The sequence below is a fragment of the Trachypithecus francoisi genome, unplaced genomic scaffold (assembly GCF_009764315.1).
Source record: "Trachypithecus francoisi isolate TF-2019V2 unplaced genomic scaffold, Tfra_2.0 Lachesis_group10, whole genome shotgun sequence".
Taxonomy (NCBI): domain Eukaryota; kingdom Metazoa; phylum Chordata; class Mammalia; order Primates; family Cercopithecidae; genus Trachypithecus; species Trachypithecus francoisi.
The window spans coordinates 7416519-7428242 of NW_022681455.1; positions in this window are offsets into that span (position 1 = coordinate 7416519).

The following is an 11724-nucleotide window of genomic DNA, read 5'->3' on the forward strand; positions in this document are numbered from 1 at the left end:
GAGGAGAATGAGGGCAGTGCTGAGATTCAGAAGTCTGGAGAGGGATTACAAAGAGGAGGTGGCATAAATCAAAAATCACCTCAAAACCCAGGACCCGGCAGGGCGTGGTGGCTCACGCCTGTAATCCCAGCACTTTGGGAGGCCGAGGTGGGTGGATTGTCTGAGGTCAGGAGTTCAAGACCAGGCTGGCCAACATGGTGAAACCCCGTCTCTACTAAATATACAAAAATTAGCTGGGTGTGGTGGCACGTTCCTGTAATTCCAGTTACTCGGGAGGCTGAGGCAGGAGAATTGCTTGAACCTGGGAGGCGGAGGTTGCAGTGAGCTGAGATCGCACCACTGCACTCCAGCCTGGGTGACAGAGTGAAACTCCAACTCAAAAAGACAAAACAAAACAGCCGGGCGCAGTGGCTCACACCTGTAATCCCAGCACTTTGGGAGGCCGAGGCAGGCAGATCACCTGAAGTTAGGAGTTGGAAACCAGCCTGACCAACATGGAGAAACCCTGTTTCTACTAAAAATACAAAATTAACTGGGCGTGGTGGTACATGCCTGTAATCCCAACTACTCAGGAGGCTGAGGCAGGAAAATCACTTGAACCTGGGAGGCGGAGGTTGCAGTGAGCCAAGGTCATGCCATTTCACACTCCAGCCTGGGCAAAAAGAGTGAAACTCCGTCTCAAAAAAAAAAAAAGCAACAACAACAGCCACCAAAACCTATAACTATTTAGCAAGCTACTGCTGCTTTAGTATTTTGGCCAAGAGTAGATACAACCCTTTCCTTCTTTTTCCCCTCTTACTGTTAGATGCTGGGACTTTCAAAGACTTTTCTAGGTATTGCCAACAGAGAGCAAAAGAGAATAGAGTAAGTAAACATCAGATCTGCAGGGTATATGGTTCTTACACCAGCACAGCCACGAGCTCTACCGGGCTTGTGGGCTTCCCTCCAAAGAGGAGCAGAGCTCCTCACACCCCAGCCCGAAGTTGGCAAGGCCCCTTGGAGTTCTTGGCTGGGCTCCCTGCTTCAGTGGGTGGTTTCACTCACTGGCCTCTTTCTGCTCCCCCCACATAGGAGCCCCTGCTCTGACAACTGGCATTTGCATCTGAGCAAGATGGCAGCCTGTCCAGGCCTGACCTCCCTCTTCCTTTGCCCAGCATGAATGACCCCTTGTCCTGGTCAGGGACACCAGGAATCCTGTCACTCTTCCCCGGAGACAGTGACTATAAGCAGGGCCAAGAGCATAGTGATAGGCTAAAGAGCTACCAGCACCGCAGTGTGTAAAGAACAGGGTCATGGGGTGCTGCTGGGCAGGTGGGAAAGGAGGCAGCGCTCTCCCTCGGGACCAGGTGTAGCAAACACTGCCGTGGTGGAGGAGGCTGGGACTGAGCTGAGCCTCTAGGAAAGGATGAGAAGGATGCTGGTGGCTTTTGGCAGAGCTCACTCATTGTGGGACAGGTCGGACCAGACAAACTGCAGACGGCTACAGCGTTGAGTGTCGAGGCTGTGGTGTGGACAGCCCCGCTGGAGAGATCTGGCCAATTCCTCCCTTCTCCTGCATCCCATGCAACCTGGCCGCTCCAGTTCCTGTTCAGGTCTCACTGGTCCGGGTGGTTCAACCACACAGAAGCAGAGGCCCCATCATTCCTCGCAGGCTCACTGCCCTCTGTGGGGCGGGGTCGTCCCTTTACCTTTCTGAGAGTCAGCTCTTGAGGCTGCACCCTCTAACTTAGCTTTGGGGCGTATCCTGGCAATTTAAAGAATCACCCAGTGTTGCAATCATAGAATTGTGGCATTTTAGGGCTGAAACGGATTTCATATATACAATGTCATAGAACGTCAGAATTTAAATAACATGTGGTATTGATCCTATCCGGTGTTGTCCTGGAACTGGTTCATACTGGCTCCCCAGAGTCACCCTAAGAAGGTGGAATGTACCCTCTAACTAGAGTTTCCATCTCTTCCGTCTATCCTTTCCTTGCCTTGCCTGTCTTATACTTTAATTTTTTTTTTTCTTTTGGTGACAGTCTTGCTCTGTTGTCCAGGCTGGAGTGCCATGGCTCAATCAGGGCTCCAGTGATCCTCCCACCTCAGCCTCCCGAGTAGCTGAGACTACAGGCTTGAGCCACCACACCTGGCTAGCTTTCAAGTTTTTTGTAGAGGTGGGGTCTTACTATGGTGCCCAGGCTGGCCCTCAAACTCCTGGCCTTAAGTGATTCTCCTGCCTTGGCCTCCCAAAGTGCTGGGATTCCAGGCGTGAGCCGCCATGCCTGTGCTCTGGTTTGTAAGTGTCCATGCTTTCTTGACTTTTATCCTCCTGTAAAAGTCCTAACCAGAACTTTGAGCTCAGCTGTGCAAGTACAGAAAATCACACTGTGGGGAAAAAATGCAAACCGCAAAGTTAATTTGCTTTTGTGTTGGAGTCACATTTATCACAAAGACAATAGAGCAAGTCCAAGAAACCATCCTAAATGACATGTTGCCAGTCTAGTTTGTTTCTTCTTACTTGTGGTCACGCTGTTGACCCCAGCCTACAGGGCATGCCATTTTCCCCTCAAGGGCAATGAAGCCTCTTATTGTTGAGGATATTACAAATACACGATTGTGTCTGCATCTCCCTGTTGCATTCCATGTAAGTATAATAAGAACATTGCCCCATATTCAACTTAAACTATGACAGGGAATTCCAGGAGGGGTTTAATAGTAGTCAGTCTCTTTCCCCTGAGAACCTATTTTCAGAGGAATTATTTATCCCTCACTCCCTATTGATAGTGCAACAACCTCCTCCTGCTTCTGTTTTTTGACAGGATTCTAGGCTGGGGTGACAGGACTATGCTTTCAGTATCCACTCATTGAAATAAAATGCAAAAGGCCAGGCACGGTGGCTCACGTCTAGGACTTTGGGAGGCCGAGGCAGGTGGATCACTTGAGGTCAGGAGTTCAAGACTAGCCTGGCCAACATGGTGAAACCCCGTCTTTACAAAAAATACAAAAATTAGCCGGGTATGGTGGCGAGTGGCTGTAATCCCAGCTACTCAGGAGGCTGAGGCAGGAGAATCGCTTGAACCCAAGAGGGAGAGGTTGCAGTGAGCTGAGATTGTGCCACTGCACTCCAGCCTGGGCAACAGAGTGAGACTGTGTCTCAAAAAAAAAAAAAAAAAATAGAACACAAAAGATTTGGATTCTAAATTCTGCTGCTAATTAATAGTGTGACCCTGGGTAAGTCGTTTCCTGTCTCTAGGCTGAGGTTTTCTCATCTATAAGTGAAGGATTTGCACAAGGTCAATGATGGGCTAGTACATTTTTTTTAACAATCAGCTCTTAGTGGAGTGGGAGGAGAGAGAAGCCTGATTTGTAGTGTTTGTCAGTTTCTGTGGTGTAAATAATCCCACTAAAGGCCCATTTCAAACTACCAATTTGAAGTAAACCGGCTTGAAAATATCCTGAAAATTAAGCCATTGGCTCTGGTGAGCCAGTTATTTAAATTCTGAAGTTCTGTGACATTGTATATGTAAAATCTGTTTCAGCCCTAAAATGCCACAGTTCTATGATTGCAACACTGGGTGATTCTTTAAATTGCCAGGATACACCCCAGACCTAATTAACAGCACTCGCTTGCTGCATCAGTGCACCGGCATCCTGATGAAAGCTGGCTCTGGTCCAGATCCGGAGCCAGACGCCGCCGTGGAAGCAGAAGCTGCTCTGACACTGTCGTGGCTGTGAGTTGGGGAACCCAGGCCTTGAAACTCAGTCAGTCAAGAGCTGCTCCTGCCTTCCCTTCTTTTGGTCAGATGGGATGATTCATCCCTGTGTTATTTCAGCCACTGTTTCCCAGGGTGCCTGGAAGCAGGGAAGGCCTGAGAGCTTGAAGCAGACAGAGGAAAACAGGGAGGAGGAGGAGAAAGGGATCCGCCTTGGGTAGGGCCCCTGCTGAGTCGTGAGCAGGTGTGAGTCATTCCTCTCTGCTTCAGCAGCCACACCTTTTGTCAAGTTCTGAATGCCAGGTGGAGAATCTGCCTAGACCAAGCGCCCTTGATCAAGTCAGAACAGGTTTCCTGAAAGATCATTCCCATTAAAATTAATGGAATCAGAATAGGCTGATCTTTTCTGTAATGCAACGTGTTTCTTTTCAACGTGTGTCCTAAATGCTTACAGAGACCCCAAAAAGTATAGAAGAGGGAGAAAAGAGGAAGAAATGTGCTTTCACATCCCCAGGACTTGGGACTAGAGAGAGAAGGTGGTTTTATATTATCCATTCCTGCCCTCCCAACCAACAACCTTACCAGCTCGCCAAAGAACTGACCAGTGAGGGCAGTGAGGAGTGTAATGAGCATAAATTCTCATGTGCTGCCATATTATGATCAAGATCTTTCCATTGAGTGTGTGTGTTGCTATTGGATTAAGAAGAAAAGGTCTAGAAGGGAAAGACTTGGCATATAACTAATTTCAAAGTCTTAGGGACACACTTCACAACCATAAGGATGGCTACTATTGAAAACAGAAACAGCTCCTCTCTCCGGTCCGTGTCTTCAAGGTGACAAAGAAAAGAAGGAACAATAGTCGCGCCAAAAAGGGCTGCGGCCACATACAGCCTATTCGCTGTAACTGTGCCCTGTGCCTGATGTGCACCCAGCGACAAACCCATTAGGAAATTCATCTTTTGAAACGTAGTGGAGACCGCAGCAGTCAGGGACGTTTCTGAAACGAGCATCTTCAATGTCTATGTGGTTCCCAAGCTGTGTGTGAAGCTACAATACTGTATGGGTTGTGCAATTCACAGCAAAGTAGTCAGAAATCAATCTCATGAAGCCCGCAAGGACCGAACACCCCCACCCCGTTTAGACCTGTGGGTGCTGCCCCGCAACCACCAGCAAAGCCCATGTAAAGAGCTGAGTCCTTATAGACTGAAGACAAACTATTATCTGGAAAAAAATTAAAGGGAAATTGTTCTAAAAAAAAGAAAACAGAAACAAACAGAAAATAACAATGGTGGGTGAGGGTGTGGAGAAATTGGAACCCTTGTGCATTGTTGGTGGAATGTAAAATGGTGCAGCCAGTGTGGAAAACAGTATGGCATCCTTCAAAAAAACTGCAGACAATTACCATATGATCCAGCAATCTCACCACTGGGTATACCTCCAGGAGAATTGAAAACAGAGTCTTGGCTGGGCACAATGGCTCACGCTTGTAACTCCAGCACTTTGGGAGGCCGAGGCGGGCAGATCACTTGAGGTCAGGGGATCAAGACCAGCCTGGCTAACATGGTGAAACCCCGTCTCTACTAAAAATACAAAAATGAGCCAGGCGGCTGGGTGAAGTGGCTCATGCCTGTAATCCCAGCACTTTGGGAGGCCGAGGTGAGTGAATCACTTGAGGTCAGGAGTTTGAGACTAGCCTGGCCAACATGGTGAAACCCTATCTCTACTAAAAATACAAAATTAGCTGGATGTGGTGGTGCATGCCTGTAATCCCAGTTACTAGGGAGGCTGAGGCAGGAGAATCGCTAGAACCCAGGAAATGGAGGTTGCGGTGAGCCCAGATCATGCCATTGCACTCCAGCCTGGGCAACAAGAGTGAAACTCTGTCTCAAAAATAAATTAGCCAGACATGGTGGCACGCGCCTGTAATCCCAGCACTTTGGGAGGCTGAGGCTGAGGCTGAGGCAGGTAGATCACCTGAGGTCAAGAGTTCAAGACCAGCCTGGCTAAATGGTGAAACCTGGTCTTTACTAAAAATACAAAAATTAGCCAGGCGTGGTGGCAGGCACTTGTAATCCCAGCTACTCAGGAGGCTGAAGCAGGAGAATCACTTGAACCCAGGAGGGGGAGTTTGCAGTGAGCTGAGATCGTGCCACTGTACTCTAGCCTGGGCGACAGAGCAAGACTCTGTCTCATAACAAAGAAAAGAAAAGAAAAGAGGATCTTGAAGGTATATTTGTATACCAGGGTTCATGGCAATATTGTTCATGGTAACCAAAAGGTGGAAGTAACCGAGTAACCATTGATAATGGATGAACGGATAAACACAATTTGGCCTATCCATACAATGGAATATTATTCAGCCTTAAATAGGCAGGAAATTCTGGCACCTGGGACAACAAGGATGAACCTCGAGGACATCACACTTAGTAAAAATAAGCCAGACACAGAAAAATAAATACTGGATAGTTCCATTTATTTGAGATACCTAGAGGAGTCAGATTCATAGAGCGAGAGGGCATGAGAGTTATTGTTTAATGGGTACAGAGCTTCAGTTTGGAAAGATGAAAATGTTCTGGAGATGTGTGGTGGTGACGGTGCACAACAGTGTGAATGTGCTTAATGTCAGTGAACTGTACACTTAAAAACAGTTCAGATTTCTGTAACGTGTATTTTACCACAATTAGGAAAAGATTCTACACATACACATAAGGATGACAATAACCAAAAACACTGGAGACAAACTCCCTGGAAAAAAAATTCTCTTTTTTTTTTTGAGACAAGGTCTCACTGTGTCACCCAGGCTGTTGTGCAATGGCACGATGAGGGCTCACTGTGGCCTCAACCTCCTGGGCTCAAGGGATCCTCCCCCCTCAGCCTCCCAAGTCGCTAGGAGTACAGGCACATGCCACTGCACCCAGCTAATTTTTAAAATTTTTTTTATAGAGACAGTGTCATTATGTTGCCCAGGCTGGTCTCGAACTCGTGGCCTCAAGCAGTTCTCCTGCCTCAGCCTCCGAAAGTGCTGGAATTACAGGCGTGATCCACCGCGCTGGGCCTTGAATCTCTATTTTGTGTCTTTATAAGAAATACGAGCTCGGGCCGGGCTCGTGTGGTTATAGATGTGGTTACAGATGTGGTGGCTCACATCTATAATCCCAGCACTTTGGAAGGCCAAGGCAGGTGGATTGCTTGAGGCCAGGAGTTCAAGACCAGCCTGGCCAACATGGTGAAACCCCCCTCTTTATTAAAAATACAAAAATTAGTTGGGCGCGGTGGTACATGCCTGTGATCCCAGCTACTTGGGAGGCTGAGATACAAGAATTGTTTGAACCTGGGAGGCAGAGGTTGCAGTGAGCCAAGATCATGCTATTGCACTCCAGCCTGGGCAATAAAGCAAGACTCTGTCTCAAAAAAAAAAAAAAAAAAAAAAAAAAAAAAAGGAAAAAAAGCAAAGAAAGAAAAGAGAAAGAAAAAGAAAAAGAAAAAAACAGAAATATAAGCTCAGACAAGTAACTTGATCAATATGAGTATGTTTGGTTATCTGTAAAATGGAGATGATAATGCCATGTACTCCTTAAACCTCCTGTAAGGTTAAAGCGAGACAGTCAAGTAAAGCCCTTGGTACCATTTTGGCACATAGTATGTGTTCAATAAGTGTTAGTGGCTGGGCGTGGTGTCTTACACCTATAATCCCAGTACTTTGGGAGGCTGAGGAGGGAGGATCGCTTGAGCCCAGGAGTTCGAAACCAGCCTGGGCAATATAGCAAGATCTCATCTCTTAAAACCAAAAAGGTGTTAGCCATTGCTGTTATTGAATCATCGGACATCATGGTTGAAAGTCAATTAGAAGCTGTCCATGGGCAATCTTATCTAATTTATCGTTTTAAACTGGATCCAAAAAATGCAAACAATTTTCTGCCACGTATTCACATCCATCAATACATGCATTATGGAGACCTACATATAAGTGGAGCGAAAACAAGCTACCCTCTCTAGTCAGCACTCTTAACCCATCTTCGGTGCTTATTCTGTATATCAGAGTCCTGCCTTTGTCCTTAGGCAAACTGCGCTTAGACTACAGGTGTCTTATGTTTATCAACACCATCAAAGATGAGACATTTGTTTTCTATGAGGAACTACCAGAATAATGTCTGTGGTGTTATGGTGTCCACATAAACTTAAGAGGAAGGCCCGCAGGAGCATGCCAGCTCTGCAGATGAGGCCGTGGTGATGGTAGAGCATGCCTGCATCCCCCAGAGTTCCACCCTGGGATACATGGATCCTCCAAAGCCATCTCCGTGCTCCTAGCTGCAGCAGCCAGCATGTCACCTTCAGGATATTTCCTGGAGAGTTCATCCAATGAGGGCTCAAAAGGCAAGGACAGGGAGAAAAACAGAGAAACAATACTAGGAACACCTAATATGTGGCCTTGAAATCTTTGAGACAATAGTTAAGGATGCAATATGGCAAAATGTGAACGTGTGGGGTGGCAATGCCACTGAATATTTCCAAAACAGTGGTTCTCAACCTGGGATGATTTGCCCCTCCCTCTCTACTCCCCAGGGGACATGAGGCAAGACATTTTTGGTTGTCACACTGAAATGAGGTGCTGCTGTGTCTACTGGGTAGAGGCCAGGGATCCTGCAGAAAATCCTACAGTTTATAGGACAGCCCTCCATAACAAAGAATTATCCCATCCAAAATGTCAGTGGCACTCAGGTAGAGAAGTTCTGCTCTAGAACAACCAGAAGGGATGAAAGGAAATTATTTCCTCCTCAGTGAGGGAAGGATGAAGGAAAAGAGCTATTACTATGGATGGTTACAGACGAGGCCTAAAGAAAAAGACTGCCCTGCCGGACATGGTGGCTCACACCTATAATCCCAGCACTTTGGGAGGCCAAGGTGCATGGATCACCTGAGGTCAGGAGTTCAAGACCAGCCTGGCCAACATGGTGAAAAGCTGTCTCTACTAAAAATACAAAAATCAATCGAGTGTGGTGGCGCATGCCCGTAATCTCAGCTACTTGGGAGGCCGAGGCAGGAGAATCACTCGGGAGGCAGAGGTTGCAGTGAGCCGAGATTGCACCACTGCATTCCAGCCTGGGCAACAGAGCGAGGCTCCATCTCAAAAAAAAAAAAAAAAAAAAGCAATAATTTAAAAAATGCCCTTTGCCTTTTTAAATTTATTTCTTTCTTTCTTTCTTTTTTTTTTTTTTTTTTTTTTTTTGTTAAGATATAGGGTCTTGCTATTTTGCCCAGGGCTGGCATTGAACTCCTGGGCCCAAGGAATCCTCCCACCTCAGCCTCTCAAAGTGCTGGGATTACAGGTGTGAGCCACCACGCCCAGCCCAAGAGTGCCATTTGCATACTATTGGACATTTCTTAACTTTCTTACCTTTATATTCACACCCATACATCCACTACTGAGCAAAGGATACATTTATTTATCATCTTTTTGCAACAGAGATATCAACATTTAAAACCAGATCTGGCGAGGAGGGGAAAATTCCTTTATAAAAATAAGACTTCTTCATTCAGACCTTCATCTGTATTAGTCAGATTGTTTCCTATCTAGCTTAACATTCAGTAGGAATGTGTCCAAACATGAAATCATTGTAAACTTCACAGTGGGTTATACCTGTGGGAACGATTTTACGGACCACAGATTAAAGTGGGGAAAAGGTTTAGAAAACTGTACTCAATGGTCTGTTGAGAACTAAGAGAGAAGCAGCAGCTCCCCCAGGTCCTGGAATCCTAATCTGCATCTCTGTGTTCCTGGAGCACCGTCCCCCATAGAACAAGTGGCCCAATAGTGACCAGCGTGTTCTATGACTGCCTGGGTTTGGATCCCATCTTCAGGAAGACAAGCTGTGTGGCCTTAGGCCAGTTACTGAACTTCTTTGTGCTGCTGTTTTTTCATCCAAAAAATAGAGATAACAATAGAATGTACCTCATAGCAATTTCGGGTCGATCAAGTGAAATAATACAGGTAAAACACTTAGCAACTGTCAGGGCATTGCAAGCCCTCTAGAAGTCTTAGCTGTTACAGTTTGGATGGGAAAGTGAAACATAGTATACTGATCAAAGTTAAAGAACTGGGTCTGTTTGCTTTTAAATATAATCAACTTTTGTATCTCTGTGGCTTAAAATAATCTGTAGGTTGTTTTAAAACTAGACAAAATAGAATTAATTTTCTTTTCCTCTACTCTGGAACTGACAAGCCAAAATTATACCGGTACCAAAGAATGTTTATAAAATAAGAAAACAGCGTTAGTGGAGACAGAGCCCAAGAAACGTAATTTAGATAATTTACTGTGAAAGGAAGCTTAAGAACGGGTTTTGTGTTTGTGCAAATCCTAGGTGCTCAATAAATGTCTACTGAGAAATGAAACTGAGTGATATTTTTATGGAAGATGAGAAGTAATGCAATCTCAAGGAAAAGTTGCGTGGGGAAAAAAAAAAGGAAATCGCTATAGAGGCGACACACTGGGCTCACAAAATATTGTAGGAGATGTGGGGAGTTCCCATGAAGACACTCACGGTGGTTCTCTTCCCTGGCAGCTCACTGGGGCACCTTTAAGAATCCTATTGTTGGCCAGGGTGTGGTGGCTCACACCTGTAATCTCAGTAGTTTGGGAGACTGAGGTGGGTGGATCGCTTGAGCCCAGAAGTTCAAGACCAGCCTGGGTGACAAAAAATATAAAAATTAGCTGGGCGTGGTGGTGTGTATCTGTAGTCCCAGCTACTTGGGAGGATGAGGTAGGAGGATAGCCTGAGCCTGGGGAGACCGAGGCTGCAGTGTCACTGCATGCCAGCCTGGGCAACAGAGCGAGACCCTGTCTCAACAAAAGAAGAATTCTATTGCTCAGGGGGAATTGATTAAATCCGGATGGGCAGAAGAGGGCTGGAGCTCAGGCATCTGTATTTTTAGAGTTTTTTATATGATTCCAATGCACAGCCAAGGTTGAGAGCCAAGGCTCTAGTCTAGACCAATAGTTCTTAACCCTGAATGCCAAAGGAATGGCCTGGGATTTTATTAAAACTCAGATTCCAGTTCCGTCGGTGTGTATAAGGGAAGCGGGGAGCCGAAGGGAGCAGGAGGCCAAGATATCTGTTTCCTAAGTAACTCCAAGGAGATATTAATTTTGCAGTTCTGTGGATTCCATTTGCAGCTGCAAGGCTCATATGCTTTGAAAATGGCTCTATATAAACAAATGTATGATATCATTATAAAGTGCTACTACTGTTCTTTCAGAGGAAACTCATTTGTTCCACAAATTTATAGGAGCCTACGTGCTTTTGGAGGGATACAAAAATTGATAAATAGATGACTTCCCTCAAGTTATTTACAATTCAATTTATAATAGATGACATTTAAGTTAAACAGAAGATAAAACTTCCTGATTGTAAGGCTTTCTGATGGTGGTGAGATGGGATGGGTGTTCGAGGACACTGGAGGGGTGTTGATGGGTATTGAGGTTGAGGATATTAAGGGAAAATCTTGCTTCAGGAAAGTAATGAAGGAAGAATATCTATGTCACGCAACAGAGGAAAAGTGGAAAATTCAGGAAAGAGGTGGAAGAAGTTCATAGCAAAAAGAGATTGAGCATCAGGGTTTGGGTTTGTTTTTTTGAAACAGGGTCTCACCCTGTTGCCCAGGCTGAGTGTAGTGCTGCAATCATAGCTCACTGCATCCTTGACCTCCCAGGCTCAAGCAATCCTCCCATCTCAGTCTCCTGAGTAGCTGGGACTACAGGCATTCACCATCACACCTGGCTAATTTTTTTATTTTTTGTAGAGACAGGGTTTGGCTAATGCCGCCCAGGCTAGTCTTCAACTCCTGGATGCAAGCAATCCTTCCACCTCGGCCTCCCAAAATGCTGGGATCACAGGCGTGAGCCACTGCACCAGACCATGAAAGTTTGAAAGATAGTCTTATAGATGGTTATGAAGAGTTGGAAGTTTCTGAGGAAAGAGAGCCTTGTTGCTGAAGGTAAGAGGACATTGCTGCTGGATTTGAGGTTTT